Below are 9162 nucleotides of genomic sequence, written 5' to 3'. Positions count from 1 at the left end.
ATATACCTAGTGCATAGACCCCCTCCTTTATTTTGACAGCCCTGGTGACTTTTAGAAAGTGCTCAGAAGCCTTTTGTTTAACCAGCTTTTGGAGGAGAGCTTATGAGTGAGGTGAGAGCACTTTAATACCCTACCAGAACATTGGTGGGCAGGACAGAAAGACTTACTCACTCAGGGGTTTAATCTATTTTTTTCTGGTGCTCTGTTGTGTTTTGCAGCCTTTGCACATCTTTTGTTGCACTTATGCTTAGTGCAGAGAGGACTATTTAAAGAACCTCAATGTGTTTGTTTAAAGAAAAGAAAGAAACCCGGAGAATGCAGAATGTATTTTTTAATATTCTTTGGAGCTGTTCCCCGTGATTATGTGTTAAGACACAATGACAAATAATTGCATTGAACATGAGGACTTTGTGTCATAACTATTTTATTTATTTTATTTTTTTTATTTTATTTTATTTTATATAATTTCATTTCTTTTTTTTAACCTCAGCATGTACAGCTCCTAGCACAGTTGTCATATCAGGGAGCCTATCTGTGTGCTGCTGCAATACTAGGAGATAATTAGTGTACCCTGCTCCAGAGAATGAGTGCATGGACTGCATGAACAATATCCTGTTGCTCAACACTTCTCATTTGGCTTTCTCAGACCCCCTGCTTTAAAGATGATATTCCCATAGCCTCACTGTGGTGCTGTGCAGTGTTACTTTCAAGTGATATTAACAGGCATGATATTGATCTGAATATATTCCCAGAGTGATCCTTGGAGCAAAATTTGTTGAACGAGTGTTATTTACAAATTTATCCCAATGTACAAAAGAAATTCAATTCTTTTTTCAAAGCAGAGTGATAAAAGGATTCTGGTGACTGGATCAACCTTGCAAAACAGAGCGAGGCTGGAAGTGCAGGACAACAGCAGCAACAACAAAATTGAAAAAGGGGTGGGGAGGAAGAGAGAAAAAGAAATACAATATCTAGGAGGTTTCTGTAATTAAAACCAGATTAAATATTTGTGCTTTGCAAATGATACAAATTGATATAGTTTTAAAAAGCCATTACTGGTACTCCACTATGGGAGTTCAATATATTTTCTGCCCCTGGGCTCTGTTCAGTAGAAATGTTAACCAGGGCTTCTGTGTGCAGGAGCCTGCTGAATACAGTGAAATGGGCTTCTTCATCTTTTCATCGTATTCAGCAGAAATTTGACTGTCCCATGAAAATGTTTCTCAGTACTGCTGGGGACTTTTGCACAGAGCCAAAGAGAGGTGAAGGCTTCATTGAAACACTCCTCTCACTCCCTGCTGGGTCACTGTCTGTTCATCGCACTACAAAGCCCCGTTGCATTCTGCCACAGAAATTAATTTAATATTTTCATCTGAAGTAAAAGCGGCATTGGGTTAAACCACTGCCTGTGCATGGGGGAACAAAACCTTGGGAATACATTTGCAAGCACTTTGTGTAAGAGCAAAATGTGGCATCGGGCAGCTAAGTCAACTGGGATGGAGCCAAAGTGACAGGTAACAAGGCTTTTTCCACACTGACCATGAGAAGACGACAGAGATCAGAAAGTTTGTGGCCTCTGCAAAGTCAGGCCTGGTGTCGAGGATATTAGGAAAACCACAAAATTTCCCCCATGACAGATGACTTGTTCGGTAGAGTGAAGACACTAGTGGCACGGGTACCTCTTCTGTAACAGTACAGATGAAGTGTGTGTAGTCTTGTGCTGACAGTTGGTTATTCCTTCCTGTATTTCCCTACTAGACAGCTTAAATAAAGGATTTTCCAAACTAACTGCCCAAGAGATTTAAATCTGTAATATTTGTTGGAAAGAGGCTTCTAAAACTCCTTGGCAGCCTGGGAATCCTCAGATTTAGTGTGAGATGTTTTTTGTATTACCGTGATTTTCAGCCAGGTTCACGTATCGGGCTGCCCAAGTTTTCTCATGTGCTACTTGGAGCTGAACCTGTTCAGAAAGCATTTTGTAGAAACAGTTGGCTCATTACCTCCTGCCTGAAAAGGAGGTCAAGGCACGCTCTTGAGAGTGATGCTGGAAGGTATGGACTGATCATTCCTAAGAAAAGAGACTGACTAAAAGTGAGGAGAGAACTTGCAATGAACTCCAATACCCTGTTGAAGTCTTCCTTAATGTGAAACATCTGGGAGCAGGTGATATTGAACAGAGATAGGATTCTTTTCTCAAAGGAGAGTAGGAGCCAAATCTCAATGACTCAATGGGACTCAAGCGTGAATGCACACATCCTGGAAAGGATAGAGCATCATAAGTCCAAGTGACAAGGATGAAAGTTCCTTTTCTAATCCCTTTAAACTTTGACACAATGTTATGCTTTACTAGCTATATGCCCCAGTTCTTATGCTTCTAGCCTAAATTAAAAAAAAAAAAAGCAAGCTAGTGAATTTGGCTACTCTTTGTTTTCAGGTTTGTAATGATGCGTCTCAAAGTGATTTGATTCTCTGGGAAAAAAAAGATTGCACCCTTTCCAACAAGAGAAGAGAAACACCCAGAATTTGCTGATTGAATTTTAAAGTATTCCCTGAGCCCCAAGGTCATGGGAGGGATTTTCAGCAGTGCTCAGCATTATTCAACCTCATTTGAATTTTACCCTTCACTTCAAAGTTTGTGATGTTAGTCCAGTCTGAGAGCTTTTAAAAATCATACTCCATTTATTTAAATCTCACAGGCAGCTATTATACTTTGCACTGACACCACAGGTGTAAACCTGGTGTGTGTTACACTCTCGGGACTTGCTTCAGCAGTTCAGCCCAAGCACATCTCCTCTCAGTAGGACACTTGACGTTCTTTCTTCACTGGTTGCACTGTACAATTCCTTGACATTCCTTGCCTTTTCCAGAAAGAACATTTTCTTGATCAGCTTTTCCCAAATGTCCAGGACCATGTGGAGCTTAGCTGCCTTTCCACACAGGCTGCTCTACAATATGGGGCCAGTACTAGAGCTTGGGTTTTCACAGTATTACACTTTGTATGGTCACTTACATGGATGCAAAAGTCTATTTAGAGAGACTCAAAATGTTGTTCTTTCAAAACAACAACAAAAAAATCAGCTGAGAAGAGAACTATTTGTTTTAACTCTTCCCAGGGCAAAAGAACACAAAAATCCCCTATAGGGAATCATGCTTCCAAAAAGCAGCTCATTTACTTTACCAGGCACTATAGAGTATGTGATATGTGAGAAGCAGCATACAAAAACTAAGTTTGGTATTTAGAATAAAAAGAAATTGGGTAAAAAAATGGAGCTGACTTTACCTCTCTGCCCCCAAATAGGGTGTGTGTACCTAGCTTGTGATTTTGGGGGGATGAGTAACAGAACTTAAGTCAATTCTTCATGATCACTCCCAACAAGAGAGAGAAATGTATTGTTTATCCCTTTTACCTGAAGTTCTGTGTTATGCTTACTGATGCAGCCATTTTCCATAAAAACAGCATGGGGGCAGTGCTGCTGAGACCTGCAAATGTGCCAAAAGTTTTGATTTTAATAGATTTTTCTTCTTGCATCGGAGTGTCTGCATTTTTCGGAAGTCCTTTTACCTGTGGGTATGACAGCACAGGGAGGGACTTTCAAAGGACCAATATGAAAGCAAAAACCCAGTTGATGATTTACACTGTCATGTAACACACTGATAGTTTGTCAAGTGCATTAAAGAATGGATGGCATTTTGCATTTAAAGGGCCAATTTTTTCTGCAGATGTAATCAGGCCTTTTCCATTGAAGTCAGTAAGTGTTGTCTGCATGTAGAATAGAATTTCATCCTATCTTGAGATTCATAGTCTGCTTGGTTGGTCTGACCCTGTGATGCAGATAGAAAGGTAAAATGAGATAGCTGGGAAAAATCAGGGGAAATATGAGAGAGAGATGGAAGGACAGGATGAAAGGCAGAACAGGAAAGTGCTTATAACACAATGGGAGAACAAGGGAGATCGTTACAACTAGAGAAATGCTCAGAGCTGATAATGGAAAAGAAACCATTTAATTGCAACCAATGGACTTGAGACTACAAGATGAAGGGCTTCTACCTCAAAGGAAAAACCAGATTTTAAAGGTAGATGGGCACCTAACACCTTCTGAAATCAAACAAATCGGTGCTTTGCAGGACAAGTCAGATTTCTAAAGGTGCTTGGGAGACCAGTCAGAGGTGTAGATACCTTTACAAACCTGGTCTTCTGGGTGCTCAAACCTCCTGTGTTGAGGAAATCTGTGTTCCAGAACTGGGATGCAGCTGATATGAATGCAGGTAGCACGACAGAAAAATCCCACGAGCCAAATCCTGAATGCCTTCCTAGAGCAAGGAAAAGGAAATTTGCCCTTATAAGGGTAGAACAAAGGCTGCGGAAAAGCCTCAGGATGTTCCATTGTGGATGCCAGTTTCGTAGAAGCAACTTTTAGAGACAGGCCAAAGTGAGTATTCGTGTCTTTTGGCTGCACTCTAAAATTGCTGTGTATCTGCGTTCAGATTATGACAATACCCTACAACAACATCCCGTCTTCTGTCATATTGATACCATAACTTCCACAGTTTTTGATGCGATCCTTCTCTCTCAAAGAAAGCCAGGAGAATGTGTTTATATCTACCAGCCTCTAGAGTCTGAGTTAGGAGGGATCTTGTGATTCTCCTGACTGATACTAAGAGTATTTCTGAGAAGTCAGTATGTGTACATAACTTCTGTGGATGTGGAAAAAGTAAAGCAAGAAGATAAACATATTCAGAAAAAATCTTGATACTTCTTTAAAGACTAGAAGTATTTTAGACTTCTTACAAGTTGTGTTTTACATTTGGAATTATTACCAAGAAAATGTGTCCCTGCTCTCTTTCTTTTACCCCCCTTCCGCCCCCAAATTAAGGTGACTGGAAGTCTAAAAATCCTGGTGACTGGAATATGGGCACAGGGAGTCACTTTTTTCTCCTTTTACTATTCAAGCAATCAGTGGGAAGTTTGTGTTTATGATGCTTTAACAACAGAATCAATAGGTTGTAAGTTGTAAGGTAATAACTATTGTAATCGGGTAACTGGGAATTAGAGTTGTATGTGGCCAGTTAGAAAGTGACAGGACAACTGAGTATGAACAGGAGGAACCCTGTGAAAAAGAAGGAGAGCTGGCAGTAGCTGCAATTTAAGGTATCCTAATACGATGCGTCAGCTGTATTATACGAGTGATAATAGCATACAGGTCCAGAAAAGGTCCTAAGAGGTCTTCTTGTCTCTCACATTCCTTCAAGAGAGTATCAAGCAATATTACCATCCCTTCTGGAGGTTGGTTGTTTAACCTCTTGTTAGAGATCTCCAGTAACAGTGATTTCAGCATCTCCAAAGGGAATGTGTACCAGCATTACCTACTTTTGCCTTTACATATGTTTTTGTAATGTTTAGTCTGACCCTCCCTTGCTGGAATGTAAATCCAACCCTTCCTGTTCTCTCCCTCTGGATGAGAAGAACCGGTTATTCCCTTCCTCTTTTTAGATGTCCAAAGATTGTCAATATGTCTCACCTCAGTCCTCCTGATAGCCTAAGTAACTCCAAGCCTTTAACTAACTCTTTGCAGATTAAACATTCTCCAGATCTCTGATTGCTCTTACTAATGTCCTCTACTTTCTCTCCAATTCAGCCACATGTTTCCTGAAGTGTGGTACTCAAAACTGGGCATAGTTGTCCAGCTGAGACTTTGCCAGTGCTGAGTAGAGCAGAAGGATCATTTAATGTATCTTAATGACTTCACTCTTGTTTATGCATCTAAGGCCTTTTTGCAACAACCTGACATTTTTGACTGTCATTCAGCTTGTGATCCATTATAAACTCAAACCCATTTCCTGCAGAACCACTGTCTAAGCAGTTAATTCCTCTCTGTATTTGTGAAGTTGATGATATCTGCCTAAATTTAATCTCTAACACTTGTTCATATGGAATTGCAGATTACTCTTTCAGATCATTTCTCCAATTTGCCACAATCATTTTGAAATCTCATCCCATCCTTTAACATATATATTGCCCTCCAAACTTCAGATTATCTCCAAATGTAATACTCACCATTACATCATAATGACATGTTCATAAATGACAATATTAGATAGTCATAATCAACAGCTAGAGAAATCTGGTAAGATGCTGATTTGCTGCTTCTGTTCCATTCCACCTTAGAGGAGTAAATGTTATTTGGAGTCAAAGATTTTCTGGTAGGCAGTGAGGAAGGGAGTAGGTGAAATGATTTGTCTGTATTGACAGAAGATCACTAGATGTCAGACCGCCATTGGAGGCATGCTGAAGTATCTTAAATGCTTGCCTCATCTGCGGGCACCTGATACTGCCATATCATTGTACTTCCAGGACCATCTGAGGGAGCAGGATCAGACTGGATAAAGTATGTGAGTTGAGCAGCAGCTGGAGGGACTTGAAAGGGCGCTGAAAAAAAGCCGAAGACAACAGTAAGAGGAAGAAGAAAGTTGCACACAAGGAATAATAGCTTGAGGAATTTCAGCTAAGTAGGGGTTGTCAAAGTTCAGCAGAGGTCTTTATCACGTTGGTAGGGTAAGCTCTTTTTTCCCACACGGAATCTCCAAAGGAATTGAAATGAAGTCTGATGTTGTTGCTGTCTAACAATGCATCACTAATAGTTGGGGCCCTCTAAGCTTTCAAATGCATGATGCAGAAGCAATCACAGGAGAATAAGTTGTGCTCCTGTGACCCTGATTTTACTCAAGTAAAGGAAAGGACACAATTCTTCTTGCGACTGCGTGGAAGGGCTAACTTACGAACCTGTGAAGAGTAAATGATTTGCAACTCTGGCAAAGGAATTGTGGGGACAGAGGCACTCCAGGTAATGAGACAGTGAAGGTATCGAAGACTTAGAAATGAACCCAGAGGATCAGATCTTTAGATGAATGTTGCAGCCTCCTGCATATCTCAGACATCAGCATTTCATTGTTCTTCATATCTCTTCCCTCTGATAATCATGGGGAATTAATGAATTTCCTGATTCATTTTGCCTCTCCCAAAGGTTTTTCCACCAAAGACATGAGCTGGCTACATCTCTCAATCTCACTGACATTGTCTCTAGTCCCCAATTAAGTTGATTTTGGCTACTTCAATAAAACAATTCCTGTTCTCTAAAGCATCTTCTGAGTTTAAGCTAGAGAGATGATCTGAAAAGGGGAAGGAACACATTGCAGGATGGAGATATCCAAAAGATACAGGACAAACTACACGTCTAGGATAGATCAGCTAACCTTATGCCTCTCAAGGTGGCTTCAAGCTCCACTCTTCTGTCTTTTTGCTACCTGGCTGGTTCCTAAGCTTTATTACCACTGGCTATTCCCATGTGCAGCAAGAGCCCTTGCTCTTGCAGGAAAGTTAATACTGGCTTGCACAAAGATGAACCTGCACAGTACATTGCCATTCATTTCAAGTAGTTTCCCAGGGCAGCCTGTGTTGAGCAGCTGCTCCCTTCTTGTTCAGCTGCCCGTGACTTTATTGTCTGCAGACACTTTTCCTTGCCAGTTTGGGAAGAGGAATTTGAAGTGCGTGGAATTTGCAATAAGGCATTGATTGTCTTTACAAATCACTGTCCAGCACTTCATTCCTCCACATCTTTGTAGCGCTCTTTGTAGGAAAGAGAGAGAGCACATTAGTCAAGGGTACGTGGGGAGGTGGATTTTCCAAGTTAATTGTGACAGAAACATGGCATTAGCAAAAGCAATTAAGTGCCTTGTTCTCCTTTGTAGCTTTGCAAGTCTTCTCCTGAATCAGTAATAATATCTGATAAGGGAGGAACATCATCACCTCTTGTGGGGATTTAAAGTGCGAGATTCAACTCCCAGGTGTTGGATTCCTGGCTACCTGTAACGAGATGCATTAGAAGCAAGAACTTTTGAGTGTCTTGTCTTCTTGATACAATTGGTTGGTCCTGAGTCTCTGTATGCAGGAAATATTGTTACAAAGAGTGTCATTTATTGGTCTTCTATTGACATTGTACTGTGTTTTTTTAGGTAATCCTGTAAGGTAAGTCAATCTGTCAAACACATTTCTGCAATAACTTTTTGCAGAAAAAGGATCTGATTTAGAAAAGCTTGTGCACACAAGTAACTTTATTACCAAGGACTATCAAATCGATTCACATGCATAAAGCTTTTCATGAGCAGAGTATTTGTAAAACTGGCATCTTGGTTCTTACTCATCCAAACAATGTCATATAGAAACCAACAGAACTTTTGGCAACAGAGAGGTCATGTTTGTATTTCACTGTAGAACACACACCTTTACACCAGGATTGCAGAGTATTTTTATATGTAGAAGTCCCCATCCAGGCTATGTGATCTCCACTGCGAGGAGAAAGGAAGGGTACAGTTTCTTCTGGAGGACTTTTGAAGATACCACAACTTCTATGAGCAAGGATAATCTTTCCAGGGGCCAATGAAAAATCTATTTAATCACTCGACATATAACATGACTTCTTTTGATTAGCACCAACCATGGATTTCCATGCTTAGGCAGACTCCTTTGCAACACTGCCTGCTGTTCTACTTGGTCTCCCATTCCCCTTGCATTTTCCAGCTAAACTGTAAGTGTCCCTTATGCAGATGCATAGGTGGAAGGGAAGCTCACTGAGCTCTCATGTCCCTCCAGCAAGCAGGATGACTTTTGCCACCATCATCTCCAAGTAAATTGCATAAAGCTGTTAACATTTTTATAGGCGACTGCATAATGTTATTGCATAAGTGTATTTGACAGATTAATGGATTTTACACAACTTCCCTAGAAAACAATACAAGCAGTATCAATACATGAAAAACAATGTACTTCATTATGTTTTATAACTTATATTTATATTAAAATCTATGACCCATCATAACACTGTAGACATACAAACCAATGTTTGAATGGCGGGCAGATTGAAAGAAATTTCTAAACTTTTCCTGTTGGCATCTCACTGATGTGGAAAGGACAACACAATAACCCTTGCCCCTTGCACGTAATGTCATAAAACTGCACACTTCATGAAACTGTGCACTTCTTTGCAAGAAGTTAGGCTAACAGTAATCGCTATTTTTATTCTGATGAACAAGTGACTATTTTATAAAGCTGAGAAAAAGTCTCTTTCCTCTACCAATGAAACATGCATTAAAACAAATCGACCAGCA

The sequence above is a fragment of the Phaethon aethereus genome (assembly GCF_964289735.1).
Source record: "Phaethon aethereus genome assembly, chromosome: 1".
NCBI lineage: Eukaryota > Metazoa > Chordata > Aves > Phaethontiformes > Phaethontidae > Phaethon > Phaethon aethereus.
Note: the sequence above shows the minus strand (reverse complement) of the source record.